Below are 19085 nucleotides of genomic sequence, written 5' to 3'. Positions count from 1 at the left end.
TGAATTAACTTAAATAATAGCATCCTGAACATACAGAAGAATGTATTATTTAACTTGCTGACGGGTTGTGTTTTTATGATTGAAAACCAATTTAATTATTTGCTTTTTATTCTCTATCATTTTGAGTTTGAGTTCCTTTTCTTGGGTGATTTTAGCAGACAGCCAGTCAGAATAGATCACCAGATACACTCGTTTTTACAAGAACAAATTTATAAGAATTTCGAGGCATAAATTTCAGAAATTTAAGAATATGATATGTATAAACCTAAGTCTGATATTCTGAAGATGATATAATTTGAAAAATTTATAAATAGAATACATTTATATCTTTTGAACATAACCGTAAAATTATTCCTTTCTCTGAACGGCAAAACAAGCCACGAAAGCGAAAAAAGGTGCATTACTGCAATTTATACCCAATAATAAAACGGAAAAGTCAGATGCTATAATTTAAGAATAATACAAGTCATAGAATATTTTCTTGAAAAACAACGTCCTTTAAAAGGAAAGGAGTGTATGTATGGGTAGCAAAGCAGTTCTCGTGCAGTTTTTTTTTTTTTTTAATTTTTTTTTTATTTAATTTAATTTTTTTTTTTATTTATTTATTTTTTTTTATTATTATTTTTTTTAAAGTTCTCGTGCTGTTGGTCACGCGCTCTTTCGACTTCGTGCCTGACGCCTTTCCGAAGAATTGCTCAGCTGTTGATTTGTTTGCTTCCATCTAGAGTTCGTTTACCCTGAATTTTAATTGATCTCAGATACTTTGAAATAGGTCTACACAAACGCACATTGATCATTTTACTGTTGGTTTGACCCGATTCTTAAGTCTTAATCCAACTGAAAGAGAATTTTGACTAACAGGTATGTCATAATGTTTTTAGGTACTTTGTGGAAGAACTTTTTAACACCCAAACTTATAGTCATTAAGCAGGGAAAACAAAAGTAGTTAATTCATTTGCGCAAAACTTGAGTCTCTTAATCTCCCTGATTTGATCTATCTTAAAAAAATTGCATTTTTCACTGACCATCAAATCTCGCCTAAGAATATCAATATATTAACAACAGAAAAGGTTCCACCGAATTCTCTGAGACATTTTTTTGGTAAGTTATATATAGCTGGAGATTAGTTTGCAGGATTTCAATGTAGATATTAAGGCTTGGTGGTGACCGAACAAAAAAAAGGGAAAAAGTTCAATTTTGTTTTAGCCTGCGAGCAAGCTCTCCTAGAGCTCCTAAGAATTAAATTGTACTCTGCTGAGAATGGTGAAAATTTAATAAGCGCCCAATCTCAAGGTCCAAAAATTTAATAAGCGCCCAGCGCGGTTAATCGAATAAATATGGTATTCCAGCCAGAGATTCAAAAGCTAAAATAGTAAATCATCTCATTACTTGCGTAAAAGAGTTCGTGTTTTTCATACATTAAGCACTCCTACAATTTCGACGCAGCTATCTAGAGCTATAATACAAAGAATAGCCAAGAACTATTAAGAAATCAGAGAAATTTTACGGACGGATATATTTGAGAACGTTTAATTCTGATCAATTTACCCTAGTAAACTGAACGAGCGAGTGGCCTATTAAACGAACGTCAAGTAATTTACTATTCTTGTCTGTGACGTGTTGAAAAAGTTCTTATTATATGAAGTAAAAACGTTTAATGCAAACAATTGCTTAATATGTAATAAAAAACGTAATAAAATCATTATTTAGTGTTTATAGCACTGCTTTGTTTTTAGTTGTTAGGGTACCATGAAAGCGTCCGTGGCCTTTGTTTTGCTTGCCTTTCTGTCCGCGACAACTGCAAAAGTTCATGTTCAAAACAGGAGGGCTTCCAAGGTAAACAGTTTTATAAGCAATCAGTTTTGTTTGATGCTATAACAGGATATTACGGCGCCGCAAATGATTCCAGAGTAATAACCACAACTTAATTCATTGCACATCAAGCAGATAAGTACAAGCTCTTGTAACCTATTCAAACTCACTTTGTTCTGTTTGTTGTCAGGAAACGTTTTTAAAGAAATATTATAAAGTTACATCCATTCGGTATTGCCGCGCCTAAGCAAAATTAAATCCTATCAAGTAGTTTCTACAGTAAAAAATAAAAACTTTGCTCTGACTTTCATCAAGTTTATTAGTAAATCAACTTACCATCACTTCTTAGCCAAGTGTTGATTAATAACGTAGTGTGATCCAGAGTTGCACTGTTTTAGCTTTGATTACACAGGATCCCGATAGTAACATTCAAGCTGCTTAAAATTGGGGCGCACGAAAAGTGCTGTTTATTGGCTTAATTGTAGTCGTCACAAAGTTCTACCCTGCGAACCGCACACGTATTTCCGATCGTCTCTTCTATCCCTCCGAAAAATAACGTCTGCGAACCCCAGCGGCAAAACGATTTCCTTGACGTAGAACCTTTTTAGCCAATCACAGTTTAGCTCTTAGAATCAAGGAACTACTCGCGAGACTTCTTGCAAGATCGTGCGCGGTGGATACGTTTTCAAGTCAAAATTGAAAGGACGACGTACCCTGTGTACAGCCGCCCTTTTTTCTCACAACGACGCGTTCACGAAAGTTTATTTGCCGGGACTGTGGCACTTATTGATGAAATAAGCACCAAAAGGATTCATATTGAAGAAAAGATTAAAGGGAGAGAAGCGACGACCGGAAACACGTCTGCGGTTCGCAGGCTATTTAAGTTCGCGCAAACACAGAAATAGTGAATGTTACTAATGCTTAAAGCTTACTTAAAAACTTAGTTGTTTGTTTAGGGACTTCTAATAAGAGAAAAGAGATTGTGTTTTCAGGAGCTCATAAGGTATTAGAAAAATTAGTAGTAAAAAATCTTAAATGCATGGCGCGATGAAGACTCAAGGTAGGCCTTGTTTTTATTCTTCTTTTGTACCCAGGTCATTGAGGACCCAGATGAAGCAAATAACTTCCTCAAGAGAGCATCTGTATGTTTAACGTGTCCCCTAACAGGGGTGAGATGCTGCCTGCCAAGTGTTTGCCGGTAAGCATACATTAAGGGAGGGAACCTGGCACCAGTCCTATTTTTATTTCCATTTCTTGGCAAAACATCTTTGCATTTGTCTTTCCAAGCATCTCTTTCACCCTTCATAGACACACACGTGATTGACCTCGTATAAATATTAACTCTCCTCTAATTCCCCCTCTCTCCCCCTCACCAACCCCCTACGCCCTCTGTGTGCACTTAACTACAAGATTACCGTATTTACTCGATTACACGCAGCCCTCAATAACACGTCGCACACTGAATCGGAAGATAATGCGACGTTTAATCAAGGATTATAAAAGGTTGTAAAATATACCCAAACAGAATCCGATAGACGGTTATATATAACGCAAAACCTAAACTGTACTGCTTAACTCCGTAATCTATCAGACATTTGCATCAGCAAAAAAGCGATACATTGGAACTTTAAACATATTTTTGTTAGACATAATATTTAGAAATGGTTTACAATAGTTGTAATCAACCGGGATTGAACAAATATGATTTTGAAATAATCGCAGCTCTTGAATGAACGCTCCATTGGAAGTGCGCCGCGCGTTTTACCAAGTCCGGGGAGGGGGGGGGGGGGGGAGGGTGTACTTAATAAAGTTTTATCCGGGGATGCTCCGCCCAGAGGTCCAACCCCTTACCCTTCTATAAACGATTTTTCATGAAAGAGGTACCTCTTTTGTATAACTTCCATGGACAAATGGTACCCCTTTCACCATGTACCGTCTTTTAAGTAGGAATCAATCCCAAAACCAGAAGGTTTTCTTGACTTTTTATAGCCATAAAATTCATCTGTTAGCCCTTTTGGACCTTTTTTGCATGCCACAATGACAGATTTCCCTTCCCTTTCATATATTTCAACTAGTGAAAACGTTACCCTTTCATATGAGTCCACCTGCACCTACCCAAAGCGGCTGTTTGATATACCTGAAGCCTGGAAAAAAAAAAAACGTATCCCTTTCCTCCCCGGAGTACCTCTCCCTGATTATCATTTATTTTAATTACATGAAATTGGATCCTTAATGTGTTGCATGACAGTTTTCTCAGTTTTTGTATATTTTGTTTTTCTGTTAGGCCCACTGATGGAAAGTGTTCCAGTAATCCAGCAGAGGTCGCACGTGAGACAGGGAAGAGTGTACTTGAGCGTGCAAATGAGGTCAGACAAACGGCACAGGAGCAAGTACGGGAACAAGTGTCTGAGCGTGGACGTGAGGTCAGAGAACGCACTGAAGAAGCTCGTGAAAAACTAACAGGCTGGCGATAATGCGATTGAGACCATGATGTATACGTATCATATTTCAAACAGGACTGACTGTAATGGTCCAAGATTGTATCAGGCTTATCAATAATATTAAACTGCAAGAATCATATTCCCTCTCCTTACTTTGTCTGATTTTGTTTCCCCGGGGGGACTCCCGTATAAAAGTGACAGGGATGCTCAAAGTCTCGCTTAAGAAGATAAATTGCAGATTTTGGTCTTAAGGATGTTTGGAACGGAAAGTCACCATATCTGCTTCTCAGGTATCGTTTAGAGCTGTGCGTAAAGAAAAACTAGACATTTATGACAATTCTTTTGAAATGTTATAGATGAACGCATTCTATGTTAATATTACGTTAATAACAAAAAAGCATGTGACGACTTGTGGCCATAGAACTGACTGGCACCAGATTCCACCTGTCGTTCGAGGAACAGTACATCAGTTTCTGAAGGAAGGAGCTTGCGGCTCGTCGGTTTGACAAAATTCATGAGATCACTTCTACGGGAATTCACTTCTCTTCCCCTGTTTTTTAGTTTTTTCTACGTTCAAGAGACACTAATCAGCTCCTGCCTTTTTAAACTCACGTACAATTGACCTTACTCACGATACCAGCAATTTTTGCACGCGCTGAAGGACTGACGGGACAAAAGCAATGTCACGTGGTTTCTCAGGGAGCAAACAAGTGATAAAATCCACCAATGCACAAAATCGCGGTCGAGTTTGTAAATTCTAGACATCAGACAAATAAAAACTTTTTATCTTAAAGATGATAACTGCAAATTGATTATTGGTTAAAATGATCATTTGCTACGTTTTTAGATGTAGTACCGACCGTAAAGTCCCCGAGAAAGTAATAAGGACGTACAACTTACAGTCCGGGCCACAACCAGATCTGGATATGTAATTTCCTGCAATCTGATTGGCTCAGAGCTCAACCCATCCTCGGAGACCCAGGGGCAGTTAGTCGGGTCGATAAAATGTTCGTGGTGAAAGTTTACTATAAGATCGAGACGAGCCCCTGGGCACTTACTCTTACCGAACCAGTTCCAGAAGCGTTTGAATTGCCTGCTTCTGATTGGCCAGAAAAATTTTTTTCTGGCCAATCAGCGAAGAGAAGCTGCCGGGTGACTCTCGTGTTTTCTTACACGACGTAGTTTTCCTCATCGATCGCCATAGTTGCGTAGCGCGTTCAACGGGGAAAATTTCTCGAGGAAAAAAGTTTCAGAACAAAATGTTAACAACCCGCAAAATTGCAACCTTTAGCACGGCTACAAGAAAAAAGCACTCTCCGATGAGTTTTTAGGGCGGATCTTTCCAAGGTATCGTCATTTTTTATTGCTGATACGATACGCGATACATGACTTTCACTTTCCACTCCTTAATTTGCTCACATTGTCTAGTCTACAACGCCAGGCTTACATTTTAGATGTCCATGTTCGTTGCACGACTTCTGAAACTTTCTACAGCGTGAAAATTTCCGTTGCATGGGCCACGCAACTACGTCGATTGATCGTGGGAAATGCCGGCTAGTTGCAGCGCCTTCTTCTTGCTTTCGCTCCAAACTCTTTTCGAAAGTTTTAAGATTAAAAGCTTACAGCAGTTGACCGTACGAATTCTGCCGAAGTTGATAGTAGTGTTAACTTTAGATTCGAGGGAGACCTCCAGCAAGCGCTTGAAGAAGGCTTGTCCTTGTTTCCGGTGGTACAGTTCAAAGGGAAGCAAAGATTTATTATTGAGAAGATTGTGGAAAGAAGAGATGTTTTTGGGCAATTGATAGAAGAGTTTAACCTTCCAAATGTTGCCTATAAGCTAGGGGGTTTAAAACTCGTTAGATGCTAAAGGTTATGAATTCCCTAGTAATCTACTGGTCATAGTGATTTCACGAGAAATATTGAATGGATGGGGAGCGTTTTCTTTGTTGTACGGAAGCCGGGAATCATTAACTGGGGGATAAGATATTCAGGGCAATGTTCTTTAAGGAGTTTTACCAGAAGGACCCCGTTGCAGGTACATAAAGCTGTTCATTGGTAAGTATGCTGATTTGTTTACTAGGAAGGGTGCTACACTGAATTCACTGTGGGGAGTTCTGAAGGGGTAAAATGGGATGTTGTTGCTCTGGGAAAATGGGATTTAAGTCACTGGCAGGGGGATTCTATCACTGACAATGGGAAAAAAATGTAAAAATGGGAATTGAGGGTTAAACAGTTTCAATGGGATTGATATCCCCCCTTCAGGACCCTCATTATACTTAACAGTAGATCTGGCTTTTATTCAAGGATGCTCAGTAATCTTATGTCTAAAAGCTGACTGACACTTCACAAGAATTATCATGTTTTTTGTCACCATTTATTGGTAGTTGAAAGCTGATGAAGTAAGCCTTGTGACTGCTTAAGATAATAGTGCAATTGAACATTTACATATTATGAATGGAAAAACACCCCATAATAAAGAACTACAGATACCATTACATTAATTTTATTTTTACGCTGTTGAGATTTTTTGTTTCTTCATCATTATTGGAGTTCACATGTCTTCTTATAATACTGCTTGAGTTATGTATAAACTAGGGAGTTGTAATATTTTATTTTAATTTGTTAATAAACGTTTACGCTGGGGTATTTTTTGCTGATTCTTTCTGTCCCAAAGGGTTTGTTTTACTAGGTGGCCAACAAGTATACTTGGTGCGCATTATATTCAGATGCATGTTATACACATATGGTGTACCTGCACATAACATACAAAAACTGTTTTCCATCACTCACTGGAAAAAAGGGAACTGTGCTGAAATTGTCTCTTACAGTTTTCGATAATTCTAAAAGTCTTTCTTCTTTTAGATTTTATTAAGTGTACAACCTGCAGAAGAGAAAAAACTCCTTCCTTTTTTGATGACAGTAATGAGAACAGTAGAATCATTCCCAGCCACTTATGTTGTGACATCAGTGCCAAAGACTGTTAGTCTGCTTAAAGAAAATCAAGATGATCTGTGACAGGAATTTCAAGAATCAAATCTTCACTGCTTGTATTCTAGAATTTGTATTCTCTGATTGTATTCTACAGGAAACAATAATTGATAATTGTAATAACTTATGTTCTGTGGAAAGTATTTTAGAGACACTGTGTGGAATGGTGACCATACAATGAAGATTTTTACCTCTCTGAAGAGGGTTTTTAAATATTTAAAAATACTTAGTCAATGAAGAATATTATTGTCATATGAGGAGAATCATAAATGATAGGGAAGTTATAAAATATCAAACAAATGCACCAAAGGAAAATTGTTAATATTGCAGCATTATCTTTTCAAAGTAAGTCCACTCTTGTACCATCAATTGCAAGGGAGTTAAAGCAATGGCACTGTGGATGTATTTGAGGAGGTCAGTAAGGGAAAACATCAAGCCAATCATAGATAAATAGTTTTAAAAAAAATCACATATTCTGTGAAATTACTTTTATACATGTATTTGTCAAAAGATATCTTGTAATAAAAATTCATTTCTACTATATTAGCCATAATTCTAATCACAGTGAAGATTAACCCAGGTTCTCTTATGCGGTTTAGTAAGCCAGAGACCCAGGTCCTTGAAATCAAGAGCCGAAGTTGGATCTTTGGAAAGTGTCCGTATCTCTTGGTCTCTTCTCCCTGGAATTTCCTTAAAAGCGTTCACTTCTTGTAAAGTTTTAGTGACTACAAAAATATCTATATAGACATCCCACCCTTCCACGATTTCTCAACTCTATATCTACACGTGTCACACACTGCGCGTTTATCACCCTCCAAAACTTCACACCAACCACTTTCAAGCATTTTCGTAAACTCACCTTTATTTTTTTTTTCACTTATCCGAAAAAACAAACCCACACAGCCTGCCAAAATCGACCTCACTTAACAAGTCAGGATTCAGCACATAACCGGACCGAAATTTCGAACTAAACACAACGGCTGTATTTAAAATACGTCCGGTTGGAGCGAAAGCAAGAAGGTGCGTGCACTGCAGCAAGCCAGCAATTCCCACGATCAATCGACGTAGTTGCGTGGCCCATGCAACGGAAATTTTCACGCTGTAGAAAGTTTCAGAAGTCGTGCAACGAACATGGACATCTAAAATGTAAGCCTGGCGTTGTAGACTAGACAATGTGAGCAAATTAAGGAGTGGAAAGTGAAAGTCATGTATCGCGTATCGTATCAGCAATAAAAAATGACGATACCTTGGAAAGATCCGCCCTAAAAACTCATCGGAGAGTGCTTTTTTCTTGTAGCCGTGCTAAAGGTTGCAATTTTGCGGGTTGTTAACATTTTTTTCTGAAACTTTCCTCGAGAAACTTTCCCCGTTGAACGCGCTACGCAACTATGGCGATCGATGAGGAAAACTACGTCGTGTAAGAAAACACGAGAGTCACCCAGCAGCTTCTCTTCGCTGATTGGCCAGAAAAAATTTTTTCTGGCCAATCAGAAGCAGGCAATTCAAACGCTTCTGGAACTGGTTCGGTAAGAGTAAGTGCCCAGGGGCTCGTCTCGATCTTACAGTAAACTTTCACAACGAACATTTTATCGACCCGACTAACTGCCCCTGGGTCTCCGAGGATGAGCTCAACCAAAACATTGACTTGACTGCGAGAGGACTAAGCTCGACAGAAATGTCGAACAGGGAAACTTCGAAGCAAAAAAAATTAATAGCTGCATGTCGAGTGCTTTGGGTGGAATGAACCTTGAAGAAAAGTAACAGCAATACGGAGCCGATTAATCGAGATTATTTTATGCGTCATAGCGTTCGATTTACGAATATCGAGATGTTAATGATCGAGAACGCTTTCTGTAAACACCCGTGGATTTGTGATAATATTTCAAGAGACCAGAAACAACTCGACCACTCCGATCGAATTGGAAGAATAGGGAATTTGAATACCGCAATACATTTCAAGTGGTAAGGTTTTAAGAAGTCCTGTTTGGAGTAATTTCTGCGAGCACAGCTTCGACCTGGAGAAGTCTGTTCTATTCTACTTCGGGCGCAATACCATACGCGCTAAAATCTAATTTCGATCTAAGGATTGATAATGATAATCTTAATGCTAATTATTCTTGCTGTATATAAATTTGAATCGTCACACATGTTCGAAATATGCGAAGGTCAAAGAAATAAATAAAATTTAAAGAAATTGCTTTCGCGAAGAGTCGTAAGCAGTCATTAACGAACTTCTGTCTTTGCTTATTGCAAACTGCAAAACCCCATTGCGGATGAAAATAATGCAAGTGGACTCATTCGTGTTCTAATAGCTGTTAAATAGTCACTGAGAGGATGTAAACATAATTTGACAATTGTATTTTGAAAAACAGCTTTGACAAATGAAATAGATGTGCAGACTTTACATATTGTTTGTGTCAAAATATTTAATAGAATGGTTTTTCACAAGACAAGAAAATATTATATATATTTATATCTCTATACTTTTTTTAAAAAATTGTTCCTTTAAATTATTGTTATTAAGGGGGTGCATCAGTTGAGACGACTGATGCGGTTCTAAATCTCAAAGGAAGGTGTCACATTGGGATGCAGGGCTAGCACAGCATCACAGTAGTTTTTTGGCATAAGAGATTTTATACCATGTGTCTACTACCTAGGATATAGTATTTTTACGGAAGATAGGAATACCACGACTGTAATATGGGTTACAGACGGATACAATTCTAGTTTAGTCACATTCTCACTTGGCATTGCAGTAGCAACATTCACTTTTACTGCACTAGCAATCATTTCCCTCCCTCCGTCCCTCCCTGTAGGGTTTTATTTTGTTCTATTCATGGACAGTGTGATCACTTTTATTATTTGATTGAGGTTGTTTTAAATCTTTTTTAGTTTGGTCTTTCTTATTTGTTGGAGCACTTTATTTTTATACTAAATATTACCTTTTAGTTATTTACCATATATTGTATTATGTTATGATTAATAAAGACTGTCTTGTCTTGTCCCAAACAATGCATGGGTTTCTGAGTTTTGTTGATCTAGTGTAAAGACTATGCCATTATAGTAATATCCTGTCACTGTAGGTGGAATAAATACACACTGAAAAACTTAGTGGGCACTAAGCCTCTATTATTATTAGATTATGTTTGTCCTGTATCATACAGTCAAACCCCTCTTTATGGACACCAGCTTAATGTGGACACCCTGTTATTATGGGAAGTTTCCTTGGTCACTGGGAAAACCCTTAATTTTTCTCTTTATTCAACCCACTTAATACAGACTGACCTGTTAAAGTGGATAATGGACGTTTTTTTCTTCCTCAATGAACAGATTCTCATACAAAGTCAACCTTGCTAATCTGCACACTTTATAGTCCATTGTGTGCTGTAGTCAACCTCTTTTTTTTCTAGGGTAAAAAAAACCTTTCACTTAATTGACGTCATGTCCATATTCCCAGCATCATAGTACACCAAAATGAATGAATTGTGCACAACAATAATAGACCATTTTGAAATCAATCGAGTTGGTAAATTTTACATAATTTTTGATCGATTTTCTTGAGACTTCCGTGTGTTTTCATGGACACAGTCTGCAGAATAAGAGCTTAGTGATGTTTAAAGATGTTAGGTGTGATGCTGTAGTATTTCGATAAAAAAGTGTATTTTTGACTTTTACTGAACAGCACCTGCTTGATATATATAGACACTTCCTATGGCCCCTTCAGTGTCCATATCAATGGGGTTTGACTGTCATTATTTTGGTGTCCTGTTTAAAGTGTATTTTCAGCCATTCTTCACATTTTCCACCTTGCATGTCATAACCTAAGGCAAAGTAAAGTAACAAATAAATAATAAATTAAAAAATTATATGAGCAATCGAAAATAGAGGCATTTTTTTATGTACCTCAATCTGTGTACATTTATTTCATTGAAATGAAAGGGTTATCCAGGGATGACCAATGCTCTTATTATATTGTCAGCATTGACATTTTAATTTAGTAATCGAAAATTATATAAGTGGGAAACTGGTTTGCACTGTTGCATACTGTCTCATGACAGTGATTAATCAACCATCATCATTTCAGTCAAGATTTTTGTATTCAAAGTTATCGTATTGCCTCCTACAATGTGGGCTCGCTTGGGGCTATTGTTGTTGTTTTCACTTTTCTGAACTCGTGAAAAGGCAGTCATTGAACTGCGCAACTGACTTTTGCATCTTTAAAAGCACAGCACTATGTGAAACTGCTTTGCACTACACTAAACAGACCACTATCAACAAGCAAATTTTATGTAGATTTCAAAAAAATTTTTTCCAACAGTCCAAAAAATGACACTCACCTTCTTTTTTTCGATGTTTTGCTCCTTGTCGGGCATTTCTTTGAGCTGAAAAACTCTCGTGTTCGGTCGTTTTACCTCCCAAGAACGCACAAACGTTCATCGGACAGCATTTTTTTCTTTACACCCCTGATTTCTCATTGTCTAAAGTCACAGCTCTCAAAGTAGTATGGGGAAAGGACACTTCTAGGCGCAGCAAAGAGCCAGGAAGTGACCTTCCCTCGTGTTTCTCGGCGTGGGCGCCATTTTGCAAATGTGGGTGACGTCATCATTTATCCAGATCTGGTTGTGGCCCGGACTGACTTGTCAAAACTCGAACTGCATATTTTGCACCACTATTAAATCGTTCATTCGTTTTGAGATAAACCAACAAACTCGAATGCTATTACTAGTATTGGCCAATTTTGTCACTTGTTTGCCCCCTGAAATACCACGCGACATTGTTTTTGTCCCATCAGTCCTAAAGGGCGTGCACACAGATAGCGGGTATCGTGAATAAGGTCTATAGCGCTTGTATCAAAAAACATTATTATGTGTTTAAGTTTAACGGTGCAAAGGCTGGGAGAGAAAGGGATTAGAGTGATTTTGCCGCCATGCCGAATTTTCAAGGCCTCATTTAACTGGTTCAATTTAGATTACTATTAACACGGCTAAAGCAAACAGATTCATCAAGGGGAACGACAAGCGGCAAGGTAAAGACTGGGGCGTAAGGTGCGACAGCGGTGAAAAAAGACATGTTGCCCGCCACTACGTGTCTGCACGTACGTATACAGAAATCTCACCGCACTTTCACACGACAAACCTTTTTTACGGGCACTGAAAAGACCAGGGGAATAAATTATTAACACTTTATTGGTACTCGATTCCGCGGGTTTGCGATTTCGCGTTTTTCCCGATTTTAAAAGATATCGCAAAAGACCCGAGAAAAGACCCGCGAAAAGAATGAAAATCCTCGAAAAATTTAACCACATATTTCCTACTTAAATCGCGTAAATAAAACCCCACTAAATATTCTCGAGCTAGTAGTTTAAGCGAAAACTGCTAGGGGATATTTCAAAAATGTTAAGGAACAAGTCATTCGACTTCCGATCAAGGCTTGGCCCTTGGTAAAGCGCAATTTACAGTGGTTCTTTTAAGAACTAAAGAATACTTTTGACGAGTCAAAAACTGATTTTAAGGGAGAGGTTGATGGTTTAGTCTTTTTCTTTGCTTTTCAAGATGGCGGCCGCGATCAACGTCCTCCGAGTCTCCGTTAAAAAACGCCTACTCTGCAGGCAATGAGTTACCAGCTACTAAATTACGTTCTATTGATAAAGAAAGTCTTATTTACAGATTTAACCCCTAATGTTGTTTTAATGCTTTTTACTTCTTTTAGTTTGTGTCAACACGTCTTACATTGCATCGGAGAAAGTAAGTCTCATTTGTTGATCATGTGTGTCAGTATGGAAAGCTAGATCCACGAACGAAATCGTGGGCATATCACTCCTCGGGCACTCCTTTTTGACAATAAAAGGAGTCGCTCATAGAAAATTTTCGACAAGACCACTAATGAGTATAAGAATCTCGTTATGTAGGTAAAATTATTTTCGCCGGCAAGAAGTAGCTATTTCAAAGCAAAAAATGGCGGTTTTTAACAAGGCTATGGACGATTCAGTCGGGTAGTTCAATATGTCTTTTATTTGTCAGCTCGATGCTTTTAAGGTTTTAAGCGGAACCAATCGTAAGGTTTACCCACTTATCGGGAGGGACAAGTACCCTGTGATAATTTACAGGGGTCCTCCCGGGATAATCACACTGACTTTCTTACAACACTTTCTGCCCACGCCGAAAGCTTGCTCCCATGCTTGGTTGCAGTTTAACAAATTTACCTTAGGCAGAAAATTACAACCAGAGAAGCTCTGTTGAAAACCATATTAATTTTGCGTTTTGTAGGCTCTGAGATTTACAGTGACTTATGATGGAAAGGTCCTCCTGAACGAGACTCTCTCGGGTAAGAGTAGCCTAAGGGGTCAGGCCAGTTTCAGCCCAGGTTGAAATCGCGGTCCACATTTTGCTCGATTACATGGCGAGTTTCAGCCCAGGCGCAATGTTTAGAATTAGGAGCAAAAAATTTGCAGAAAAGGTATTTTACATTCTCATATAAACACTTACACGGCGCAAGCCCAAGTTCATATTTCAGCCCGGATTGAAATTTGAATACAATTTCGCTCCTTGTAAGGGAATTCAAGCAGTCTTGGATTCTGGATTCCACGCCAAGGATTCCGGATTCTAGGTACTGGGTTCCAGATTCTTAGATAGCGGAATCTGGAATCTGGTTAGTGGGATTCCGGATTCTTTGAGCTGTATTCTAGATTCCACGGCAAAAATTTGCTGGATTCCGGAATCCAAAGAGCAACCTGTTGTAAGACAACGAAGTACTCTACGACACATTAAAGAGAATTTCCGATGTCCCGAAATTTTTACATGCGTAAATAGAATAGAGACATTTTCTGGAATTATTTGACAGTGGAAATGTACTCTAAAAGGTACTCCAATAATTCTTAGCGCCGAGGAAGAACTTATCGTTATCTTTATAACGAAACTCTTGCCGGCTTTGTCTCAAAAGTCACAAACGTGTCACTGTTAAAGTCCTGTTATCTTTACTCCTGAAACAGAAGTATTTAAACGTTGATATTCTTGCACAGTTGACAGCTGAAAAAAGTGACATCTTGAAACAAATTTTTTTATGGTTTTTACGCAGCAAAAAACCCACCACCATTTTGCCAAGGATTAAAACCATTAGCTTACATCTGCGAGAAGTATTCCAATATGTCCTACGGAGATGATAACAAATGGGGAGGCTGCCTGGAGATCTATGGCGGAGTGGTCGTGCAAATCCTCGACATCAAGTTCGGCTGCTTTTATTTGCCTGTCGACGTATTGGAGGTAAAACTGCATGCTTACCCCTGTAGCACATAACTTAGAAGTTGCGAGTCCTCGAAAGTAATAACCCCCGAAAGTAACAGCCCCCTACCCTCCCCCCCCCTCGAAAATGAAACAACTCCCCAAAAGTGTAAACTCCCACCTCTTATACACCTCTTTAATCTGGAAAACTCTCGAATATAACACATTTCACAAAAAAACCTGCCCCCCTCCCCCCCTGGTATGTAGTTTCCAACTGTAATTCATACAGTCACACCCCTCTGTAACAGACCCAGTGAAACCCTTCCCAATGATTTGATTCAGTCGACCCAGTGATGATTTAACCTCCCCGATACCCGGCAAATAGTTTGTTTCTACCCGGCTAATTTTTTTTCCCTCCCCGGTCGCTTTCTATCATGACTTCTACAAGACCAATGTATTTCGTTGTTCATATTTGTTTGAAAGAAACAAAAATATAAAACATTATTATCATAGACAAAACCAAAATACGGAGGATACAGGTCATCAACCTTGCATAAAAAAGTATAAATCGTATTGCTCTTCTCGCTACCACGATATGTAAAAGGGTTTCAAAGTTATCACACCGGTAAAGATGTAAGGCCGGCCACCCCTTTCCACTTTTATGAAAAATACACAACTAAGAAGAAAAACTCACTGGAAAATAAACCAACCCGGTGACGTTTTCGCGAACCCAGTGAAGATATGGATTCCTTTGGGTCTGTTAGAGAGGGGTGTACAGTCGGCTCCACCCCTTCGGTGCCCGCATTAGTAAGGAGCGGGGAGGGAGGGGGTGGTATCACGTGTAGTGCTAATTTGTGATTTTAATCATAGTCTCATATCAAGATGATAACTGAAGAGCCAACTAACCCAACTTTGGTCAACCGCTTCCTGGATTTCTTAAAGAAAACGTTCAAGGAACAGGTGCAGGGATGGTTTGGATGGGAGCCGACCGAGGAAAAAAAGTAGAGCAACGTGACGTATAGCTTACTTAGGGGCCGCTTGGATGACGAAGAGGACGAAGGAATTTAAATTTCTAACGTTAAATATAAAGCGGAGAATAAGTGGTTAACGGAACGCAAACTGAAATGTCTTTTCTAGGATAGTTTAATAGTAGAAGTTGCCCGATAGCACATGCTGAGTGTGATTTCATTAATGCGCAAGCATGATTTAAAATTTCTTTTTTATCTTTAAACCATTAGCTTCTACGATTATTGATTAGAAATTATAATGCAGTTGAAAACCTGAACCACCCAGAAAAAAAAAATTACTACTGTCCGCAGACGCTTTTATATTGGATGTCTAAACCCTTCGGTGTTTCTTTAAAAATGACTTCAAGGGAGAAAGGTTAAGACTTCTTGTGGTCTTATTAGTATTAAAATCGTAAATCTGATGGTCAATGTAAGTTGACTTCTAGCCTAATTTGAGGTAATTATTTGGCGAAGGGTTAAATAATGAACTTTCATCCACTAGTACGATTGCTGGGATAATCAACGTTACAGGTGTGTTACGTCTCCTCTGGCAGCGATTATCGTGAACAAGCAAGATCCTTAGTCGGAATTTTAACGTTTGCACTTTTTTTAAGTGGTTGGTGTGGGAGTTGCAATGCTTGTATCGCTCTTTCATTAATTATCGAGCATTGAAAATAAAGCCTAAAACGAGAGCTATTTTCATTGAAGACAAAGCATGTTCAAACGAATAAACTGCTTACATTTATTTAGTCTCTAAAGGACCTTTATATTTGTCAATCTCTTTAAATTCCAGCCGCGCTCTCTCTCCTTTGATAAGCTTTTCCAGGAGCGGTGCGAGAGAGCGCTAAGCTGGAAACGAGCGCCCAGTGTCAGGAACCGGCGCAGGGCAACGATGGGCGTGTCCCCCGCGCGCTTTCTATCTTTCAATTATTGCTGTTTTTACGGTGATACCCAGCGGGACCCTCTGCGGAAGAGAGAGTCATCACAAGAAAGGTTTTTCACTCACCCTCGTTTGGAAAGTGAGGGTTTTTGAAACTCGAGAATGGCCTATTTGAAATTCACCTCCGACAGGAGCCCATCACCTGCCTCCGATCATCACAAACGAAGGATACTGTAGAATAGGAAAGATGGAAAGGCGCATTGCATGATCGAGGCGTCCATCATTTAGGCATCGAAAAGTTTAACCAACAACCACTGTACTAAGGCGATGTCAGCGAGAATGCTGCCAAAAAGCACTGGGTCTCATAATGAAAACGGCAACGCTCAGGTGCATCTCGCCTTTTAGTACACTCGTCCGGCACGGCCACGGCACTATTGTGACGTGAAATACACTAAAAAAAAAGACATTAACACTGTACAGGAGCCAACGATAACGCCAGGGGGGGTACTTCCTTATAAGACGTTATGGGGATCAGTGCCGCTGGATGGGGTCGCATTTGCACGACTGAAGTGACTATAATGGGGTCGCATTTTCAATAGAGTTACTAGAATGGGATCGCACATTTTCGAATTTTTGGGGGTAAGACAGTTCTTCATATTTACGGTTAGCAAACGTACCAGAATGTTTTTACCGTAGATGAAAAGTAACGTGTTCTTCGTTCAATCTAAAAAATGGGTCAATTCATAAAAATAGAAAGTGAACAAGCTGGGATCGCGGAAACTACATAAAATATATGTCCAAAAGTGCAATGCGGTCTACAATTGGCCACAGAATAGACTATAATGGGGTAGGGGCTCTGAGAGGCCAGCGGCCTATACCCAGCAAATATTAACCTAAGAACCCTCCTCCCCCCACTCCCTCGAACGATTACGCCGGAGGTAATTAATTAACTCAGGAGCCCATCAATGGGCTCCTGATTAACTACATCCATTCCTAGCTACAACAGCCCGCGTGTTAGACGTAGAGATGGGACTGGGAAAAGGGTGAGACAACTGGAAAGAGACCCTTTCCCTCCCCTCCCTCCCCTTTTTTGTCTGCCACGCAGCCTGCTGCTCTTCTTCTTTCGAACCTGTACTTGAATACGCTTTCTCGCAATCAAATGGTGGAAAATTTTGCGCACCTGTAAAAACTGTAGCACTTGAAATAATCGCATTGAAGTTTAAAATAGCTATATTATATCCAGCGTAACTGGCGGTTTCGTTGGGTAGGGGCCATTGAGGTGAGCGCGAAAGAGCGGCGAATAAGCGAGGGGATCGAATCATGGGCTAACAAAAGAACGTAAAATGAAAGATCACTCTGGCCCTTGGAGGTTCTTTAAGACAACACGTGACTTATGGAGGTTATAGTATGGAGAGGAAATTGTTCATGTTACTGTATTATGCTAAAGTTGTTTGGCTGCGGCACTTCCAGTTAGGTTGCAGGAAATAAATCGTAAGTTACTGAAAGCTCGATAGTTTTAAATGTACGTTCCAGGCCATTTTTTTTATCTAAAAGAAAACCGGGGCATTTTCACCAATGATGAAAAGACACCATGATCTAAAGAACAGTGGATAATCTTAGTAATTTTGGTAATAAAGAAAACACCCGCTAATAAAAACCTTACATTTTTTGAGGTCTGACAGGTCTGAGGTCTTTTATTTATGGTTCTTGACTGTTATCTAAGATGATTGCAAATTTTTTGGGCGTACATATAATATTATTAACTCTATGTATGATTTGTTTCACTCTTGGCCTGTTTGCAAATTATTTTTCCCTAACATCACTTAGCCATTCCCTCAAAAGTCACATGAATGTGTCCTTAAGTTAACTGGATTTAATGTGGATTACAAGTTTATAGTTTGATTTAAATTATGAATCTATTAACAGGAGCTTCGCTTTTAGCCCTGGCCAAACCAACGAGTTTGACTTCGAGATTACCAGTTGATACTACAAGAAGATACGGCACCAAACTGTATTTACAAAATTAATGAGAAGTATTACTTATTCCCACAATGGAAAAAGGTTTATAAAAAGGTGCAGATTGCAATTGTCTTCATGGACCTTGCTTAAAGGAGCTTGCAATGTACAATTGTGAACAAATTCTGTATATTTAAGGACCAAACTCAAGTTTCTTTATTTATCTGGTAGTCATCAACTATACCTCCTTTATAGAAATTAAGAACCAACTAAGCCTAAATTGCCAATAACTACCCTAAATGGCTCTTGATCACATTACATTAGGCCTGGAAAACAAATTCTTCCCAAACAAAATAACCCAATCGCCCACCTACACCATGCACATAATTTTTCCTGTTTGTGCGCGCGGGGACAAGAACTTGCTAACAGCATTGCAGTCATTCAGAGTACTTAGTAGATACATATTTTTGGTTTATTAAAAACTTTTAGAGAGACATAAGCTCCATTTACTGTACGGTTGGTATTTTTTGACTACTTTCCATTTTATTGAAAATATTAGTTCGTTTTGTCTGTTCCTGGGTCGGGAGGATGTTCAATGATTTCCGTAGCGATCCTTGAGGATGGATGCAAGTCCTACAACTATAGGATTCTATAATTACCTCAGTTGTCACCGCAGATTTTGATTGCATGCAGTTCTCAGTTCAAGGGCCAAGGCATTCAGTTTTCCTTTTTCTACAGTTGCAATTTTTTGGTTGTTGGACTTGTTGTGGAGATTTGCGCAGAT

At 38.9% G+C, this 19085-nt stretch overlaps 2 long non-coding RNA genes across 2 annotated transcripts; both read left to right on the top strand.

The window, feature by feature from the left end:
* Window positions 1–721: 721 nt before the first annotated feature.
* On the top strand, window positions 722–4200 carry LOC140947082 (uncharacterized). Its single transcript, XR_012166917.1, has 4 exons — window positions 722–861; window positions 1737–1836; window positions 2907–3010; window positions 4097–4200. It is a non-coding gene; the product is annotated as an uncharacterized lncRNA (long non-coding RNA).
* An 8724-nt stretch (window positions 4201–12924) lies between these two features.
* LOC140946097 (uncharacterized) lies at window positions 12925–16210 on the top strand. Its single transcript, XR_012166810.1, has 4 exons — window positions 12925–12985; window positions 13508–13565; window positions 14316–14500; window positions 15329–16210. It is a non-coding gene; the product is annotated as an uncharacterized lncRNA (long non-coding RNA).
* The last annotated feature ends 2875 nt before the right edge of the window (window positions 16211–19085 follow it).

The sequence above is a fragment of the Porites lutea genome, chromosome 8, assembly GCF_958299795.1.
Source record: "Porites lutea chromosome 8, jaPorLute2.1, whole genome shotgun sequence".
NCBI lineage: Eukaryota > Metazoa > Cnidaria > Anthozoa > Scleractinia > Poritidae > Porites > Porites lutea.
Note: the sequence above shows the minus strand (reverse complement) of the source record. Positions and strands in the feature narration are given on the sequence as shown.